Consider the following 6853-nt stretch of genomic DNA (forward strand, 5'->3'; position numbering starts at 1 on the left):
AAAGGCGAATTAAGATAGGTGGCGAAAAAGATAAATGGGGGAAATAGAAACATCTTGATGGAAGACAGATAATAAAATGCTTAGTAGGGAATAGCAGAGGACATGTATCAAAACGCCCAGTGGGATACTCAGGCTTTGTGCGATCATTTTTTTTAAGGAACTATGGATGCATTGCGATTTTTGGAGTAGAAAAACAAGTAACTGAAAGATGTATAATTTGCCAAAGGATAAATAAAAGGGTGATGAGAAAAACAACATAAGAAGGCCGTGACTTAACTCGTCGACCATTTCGAAGTATCCAAGCAGAAGTTTGCTTTGGTAAGCTCTGGATTTATTTGTAAAAACCGTTTAATCCAGGAAAAAAAAGGATATACCACATGCTGGGCAGGGGGGAGATTGTAAGAAAATAACATTTTTAAAGGCAATAAAAGAAAAAATGGTGAAAGTATAAGGCTGGGAAAGAAATATTACCTCATCCATTCCTGTTTGTTGCCCCACTCGTTCGCGGCTGCCCCAGCCCCTGTGCCGGCTCCGGTACAGTCCGTCTGTCCCGGTCCGTCTGTCCCGGTCCGTCTGTTCCGGTCCGTCTGTTCCGGCCCGTCTGTCCCGGTCCCGGCCGCCTGGCCCGCGGCCGCTCCGCTGGCCGTGCCGGCGGAAGGGGCGGGGGGTCCGTCCTACCGCGTGCACCGTGGGTACCGCGCTGACCGCACCGAGGGGGGGTCCCGTCTGTCCCATCCCCGGCTGCCCTGGCTCTGCTCGGCTCCCGCCGCTGCAGCCGGGGTCAGTCGCCGGCTTGGTCTCTGCCGGATCAGCCGCCGTGAGCCATGCGGGGCCGATCCACGCTGCAGCTCGGTCTGCACCGGAACAGCCCCTGGGCGATCCCGGCTGCAGACCCCGCCTTTGGAGGACCGAGACCCTGAGCTGTGCCGATCCCCTCGGGCGATTCCCCCTGCAGACCCCGCCTTTGGAGCACCCAGACCCGGAGCTGTGCCGATCCCCTCGGGCGATTCCCCCTGCAGACCCCGCCTTTGGAGCACCCAGACTCTGAGCTGAGCCGAGTTCCCCGTCCTGCCCTGAGCTCCGTTCCCTTGGTAACCACAGCTCCGGCTGCTCAGCGGAACTCTCTAAAGGAATCACCTTATCGAAACACTAAAAGTTCAGGTAAAAGAAAGCCCTCTCCTGATTCATCCTAAAAATACGGGAGAAAAACTATAGAAGATAAAAATCCAAAAAGAATGGGATAAAGGGATTAGTCTATTTCCATTAAAAGAGGCTCCCATAGGAGGGGGCGGACCAGGGTTTGTAAATGCTCCTTTGACTTCGTCTGAGGTCTGAAATTTTAAGAAATAAATAAAAGGGATATTTGGAGGATCCCATAGGCATAGCTGAACAATTAGACCAATTTTTAGGTCCAAACATTTATACTTCAGAAGAGATGTGGTCTGTAGTGAAAATAATATTTTTCTCAGGAAGAAAGGCAATTAATCAGAGCAGCTGAAATAAAAGCTTAGGAAAAAAGATCATCTGCGGGGACCCCCAGAGAAGACAAAATGCCAACTGTACCTCCTGAGTGGGGTAAAAATAACAAGGAGGGGAGTAAACACATGAATAATTATTGTAATTACATAATCAAAGGAATAAATGCGACAGCATATCAAAGGCGAAATGCAAAAAAAAAAAAAAGGTTTTTAAGGGACAGCTTTTCGAGGGGAAAGAAGAAACTGCAACTAAATAGATAAACAAACTTAAGAGAAATAGGAAAATGGTCCTAAGTAAGCAGAAGATCTGAAGATCTTTAAAGAGATGGGCACAGAGGAGGAATAGGGAGGTCATAAGCTCTAATTTTCTGGGGGGCACAAATACCATCTGGAGCCTGTGATAACTTTAAAAGTGGGTCCCCAAGAAGAAGAATTGGAATTTGTAATAGACACAGGGGCAGAGAGAACCTGCCTGTTAAATATTCCAAAAATTTATAGTGTGAGCAAACGTATAGTGAAAGTAACAGGGGCAAAGAGGGAAAGTTTTGCATTTCTGGTCATTAAAGATGTAGTAATTGAGGGAAGAAACTAAAATTTGGATGGGAGATGTCTTATTGGGCCCAGGGGCAGGTAACAATTTATTGGGAAGAGTCTTACAAGTGCAATTAAGAACAGGAGTTATATCAGAAAATGGGAAAATGACAGCTAGAGTTTTAAAATTATTTAAAAGAGGATGAAGAAAAAAAAAAACAACAAAGAAGTTTGAGGTGGGGAAGGAAATAGGGGAAGATTAAATATCAACCCCATAAGGGTTACAATTGAGAGAGAAGATTGTCCCGTACGTGTACGTCAGTATCCTGTATCTTTAGAAGGACGGGAAGGTTTGAAGCCGGTAATAGAAGGACTAATAAAGGATGGGGCATTAGAACCTTGTATGTCTCCTCACAATATCCCTATTCCCCCAGTAAAGTCTGATGGTAGTTATAGACTAGTACAGGATTTAAGGGAGGTTAATAAAAGAACTCAGACTCACTACCCAGTGGTAAAATATCTTAGACACTTAATAAATAAAAGTAGCTAGAAAACCAACCATGAGAAAATTGCAAGAATTTTATTCATTCTCCCTCCCTCTTCAAAGAGAGAGATCAGAAAATTACCTAGATTATTGAAATATTATAGATTGAGGGGTACGCCCAAGTAGCAAAATTTGTGTATGAAAAAAACGGACAGAAGGAGATGATATAAAACAGACCAAAGAAGATCTTGTTAAATTAAAAGAGTTAAGTTAAAACTAGCCTAAGTACCAGCTTTAAGCTTACCTTTGTTAGAAAAGTCATTATCATTTATACATAAATACAGAAAATGGAGTACCTCATAAAATTTTAATTCAAGACTAAGGAAGAGTAAAAAAATATCTAGTAGCTCATATATCAAAGATGTTAGACTCAGTAAGCCACAGCTAGCCAGTAGGTATTTAACAGCTACTGCAATCCTAGTAAAAGAAAGTTGTAAGCTTACTTTTGGAAGTAATTTAGTTAGGTTCACTTCATACCGTCTGAGGTGTGTTGAATCAAAAAAAAACAGGTAAGAAGAGAAGAAAGAGAGAAGTTGAAGTAGGGAGGTGGTTATCAAACTCTGAGATGTTAGAATGTGAAGTGATGACATCTTGGTGCTAGAAGAGAGCAGAAGTGTGAATGCGGGTTTTTTGCATGAAAGGCAGGGAAGTGTCTCAACACACGGTTGTTAGGAGGTTATTCAATGCCGAACTGAGGTCCAGAAAGGGTTTAGCAGAACGGGCTCTCCTTGAAGGGAAAAGAGGATAAGTTGACTAGAGAAAGGAAAGGAATGTCAGGAGCACCTGGGGACGCCAAGTTTGGGGTTGTCAAGGTTGGGAGGTGTCTGACCGCTCCCTACGAGCGGCGGGGTCTCGGGGGCTGCGGCAGGCACCGATCCATGGAGGTGACCCGGTGGCGGTGCTGGCAGCAGAGGACACACGGGTTTGCCGGGCAGGAACGGGCTGGCTCCGTGGCGGAACTGCCAGGGGGGCTCCCAGACTGCCGGGGTCCCGAGTCGAGGATGGCAGCGTCGGCCCCGGTAAGTGGGCCGAGAGAGAGAAGGAAAGAGAAAGAGAGAGAAGAAGAGAGAGAGAGGGCAAAAGGGACCCAAGGCTGCCCCCAGGGTCCCCGTGCCCGTGGCTGTTCTCCCCTGCTCTGGCCCTGCAGCCAAGTGGCAGCACGGCATTGACAGCAAGGCTGTGAAAAGAGCGGGAGGGGGGCTAGCACTAAAAGATAAAATCAAAGCAGAGATTGCTGACTCTCCAAACCTCACAAAGTAGTTTGTTTTTCTTAAGTAAGAAGGTTTTTGGTCTTTTCTTTTGTGTGTTTTGTTTGCTGTTAAAAAGAAGTTTTTTGTTTTTTGGTTTTTTTTCCTGAAGAATGGGTTTGTAAGGCTAAAACAATTAAATGCTGCCCAAAAAGTAAAAAGCAATAGATGTGATACATCTTGGGTTAAAATTGGTCTAGCTTTTCTTATTTAACTAACTGTAACTCACAAAAAGAAGAATTTGCCTCTGCAGCTATTAGCACAGCTGGATAGAAGAAAAAGAAGAAGAAGAGACTGCTGTGGAAAAAGCTTTTATCTAAACCCAAAAAGTTTGGAAGAAAAGTGAATGGTAAAAGTTAATGCAGTATTATCTTTCTTTTATTACTATGCTATTAAGAAGTCCTTTCCAGGTACTACTGAAGCAACAATCAGAATCACAGAAAGAGGGTGAATTCATGCCAGCAGAATCAAAGGACTTGTGAAGGAACCTGAGGAATGGACTATCGCATTTAAACAAGTGATACCAAACTGACTTTCCAATGGGGACTGAGTGGTAATAGTTTCGAAAAAGGCAAATGATCCAAGAAATGTACAAAGAACAACACAGAATTAAGAATTAAGACAACGCTTATGCCACTGGTTTCAAGCTCTGCCTGGTTTTATTCTGGTCTTGCCTGAATAAAACATGTCCTTAGGGGAGGAATACTCCAGATAGAAGGATCAAGCCTGTTTTTGTGTTCTGACCTTAGCCTGAGAATTGTACAGGGGAGAAGGGGAATTACCATTTCCATCAGTAAACTTTATTTGATTCATTCCAATAGTGGACATGCTAGCTGGGTCATAAGTAAATGCTTGAATTGTGAGAATAATTAGTATTGTAGTTCACAACATTTATGCTCTTATTGCAAAAAGTGTTCAAGTAATAACTTAGCTTTGTGGATGGGAATTATTAGTGCCTGGTGAATGAGAGATACCTGAAGAACGGTAAGAGACCACAGTTAAAGGGTGTCCAAACCAATTTGCCTGGAAATTATTTAAGAGAAAGTGACAAGGAAATAGAGGGCACGACCAGATTGGCCTCTGTATTTTGCCACCGAGAAGATCAAATACACCTGCTGTGGATTGCAACCTCACAGGCCTGGGAGGTGGGAGTATAAGCCATACTGGACCTCTGTTATTCCTGTTTCTGGCACTCATTTGTTCTCTTTTCCCTTTCGGGATACCAGCAAGATTGTGTCACAAATGCTACAGAAAGCATCACGTGGAAAGAAACCAAAGTTCCTCTTTTATTACACACACCTATGTCAACAGCCACTGTTATAACCCATCCAAATTAAGAACCTGTAGGCAAAATGGAGTAAGTTATTGGATTACAAGAAACTTAGGAAAAAGTGGTAATAGATTTGGAATTGAATGTCCAAAAGGAGAGAGATGGATTTGTTTTAAATTTAATCTTGAAGATACGGTTCGAGATTTGGTAAAAAAACAAATAATAAACAAAAAAGTAAAACCAGCACAGCAACTGAACTCTGTATTGACCCCAAATTATCTATTGAGTCGTATTACAAGACTCCAAGCAGTTATAGAAATGATAGCAAATGGAGCTGCCCAGGCATTGGAGTTAATATAAAGTCAGCTAAGCCAAACAAAAACTGTAGGGTATCAGAATAGGTTGGCTTTACACTATTTATTGGCCAAAGAAGGGGGTGTTTGTAGAAAGTTTAATATATCAAATTGTTGAAAATTGATGACCACAGAAAAGTCATTCTAGAAAAAGCAAAAGAAATCAAAGAAGAAAAAAATATATATGCATATAACAACCAAGGTACCGGTCCAAAAATTAGAAAACAATGTTAAAACCTAGCTGGTAGGGTAATGTATTAGAAGAAATTAAGATCTTTCATTTTATGTGTTGCAACTATTTTTATATTTCTTCCTTGTGTAATCCCCTGTTCTATTTTGCCCGCATAGTCCAGAAGATGCAAGTAGATAAGAAATGTTGCTCAAGCCAAAGGATTTACAAAGAATAAGAGTGGGGATTGTGAAAAATGCAGGTATTTTATGATTGGCTTTTTTGAAATATTAAAATGAATATTATATGTGTTGTGTTAGAAAGTAATGCTGTATTAATTCTCTTAAGTAGTGTGTTAAATATAGTTTTAGGTTACAAAAACTGTTAATATAGAAACGATGCTATGTAAAATACTTTTTTTAAAGAAAGGACTTGCAGCGAGATAGTGGCCACAGGACACCTGCATCTTTCAGAGAAAAAGAATTTATTGCCCTCTTATCAGAAGAAACAAACTTCTTCCTGCCTCCAAGGCGCTGTTAGGATTAGAAGGAAGAAGCTGATGATGAGCAGACAGAATCCTGTGTTTGAATGGAATTTATGCACCATGTATGAAGTGTATGAATATGCAACAGGCTATTGCTTTTAAGGGTTAATCCTTTGTTAACGGGGGTCCTTTTTCGGGCCCGTGCTGCCCAGAAAAAGGTACCCGGACGTCCGTAACTCTTTGTTTTTGTTGTCTCATATTGTCCTAATTCAAATTGTCCAAATTATTATTACTCTAATTGTATGACTATTTTTATAACCATTTTATTACTATTAAACTTTCAAAAATTTTAAAAGCAAGTGATTGGCGTTTTTCACACCAGTCTGTTAGGTGAAAATTATCAAAAGATTTTTGTGAGTTTTCTAATTTTGGCATTAATGCTGGCAAATTTTCAGGGTTTACTGTCTAATTTTGGGTCGAGAAATCTGTCCCAAACACTGAGGGGACTCTGGAGCTATTTGGGAACAGTTCTTTTTTGAAATTCTTTTGTGTTGGGATCAAAGGGGTGGCATTTGCAGGGGCAAAATAATTCTCTGTCTGTCCTGTATTTATTAAAGCAGCTGTCATATTCCAACCTCCTCCTCCTCCTCCTCGTCGCACGGTTTGTGTGCATGGATGTGGCTGTGCAGACGAATCGTGACACAAAGTAGTCCCACTGGGTGCTAGGAGTGTGGAAGGCGAAAACGCGGAGGCACACCAGGTATCGGTTGCTCAGGG

The 6853-nt window shown here is 42.0% G+C and overlaps 1 long non-coding RNA gene across 1 annotated transcript; it reads left to right on the forward strand.

Moving 5' to 3' along the window:
- The first annotated feature begins 479 nt into the window (after nucleotides 1-479).
- On the forward strand, nucleotides 480-6435 carry LOC139585949 (uncharacterized). Its single transcript, XR_011677404.1, has 2 exons — nucleotides 480-1161; nucleotides 4054-6435. It is a non-coding gene; the product is annotated as an uncharacterized lncRNA (long non-coding RNA).
- Nucleotides 6436-6853: the final 418 nt, after the last annotated feature.

This window comes from Agelaius tricolor, unplaced genomic scaffold, assembly GCF_023055355.1.
Source record: "Agelaius tricolor isolate 1412-34295 unplaced genomic scaffold, bAgeTri1.0.p SCAF_97, whole genome shotgun sequence".
NCBI lineage: Eukaryota > Metazoa > Chordata > Aves > Passeriformes > Icteridae > Agelaius > Agelaius tricolor.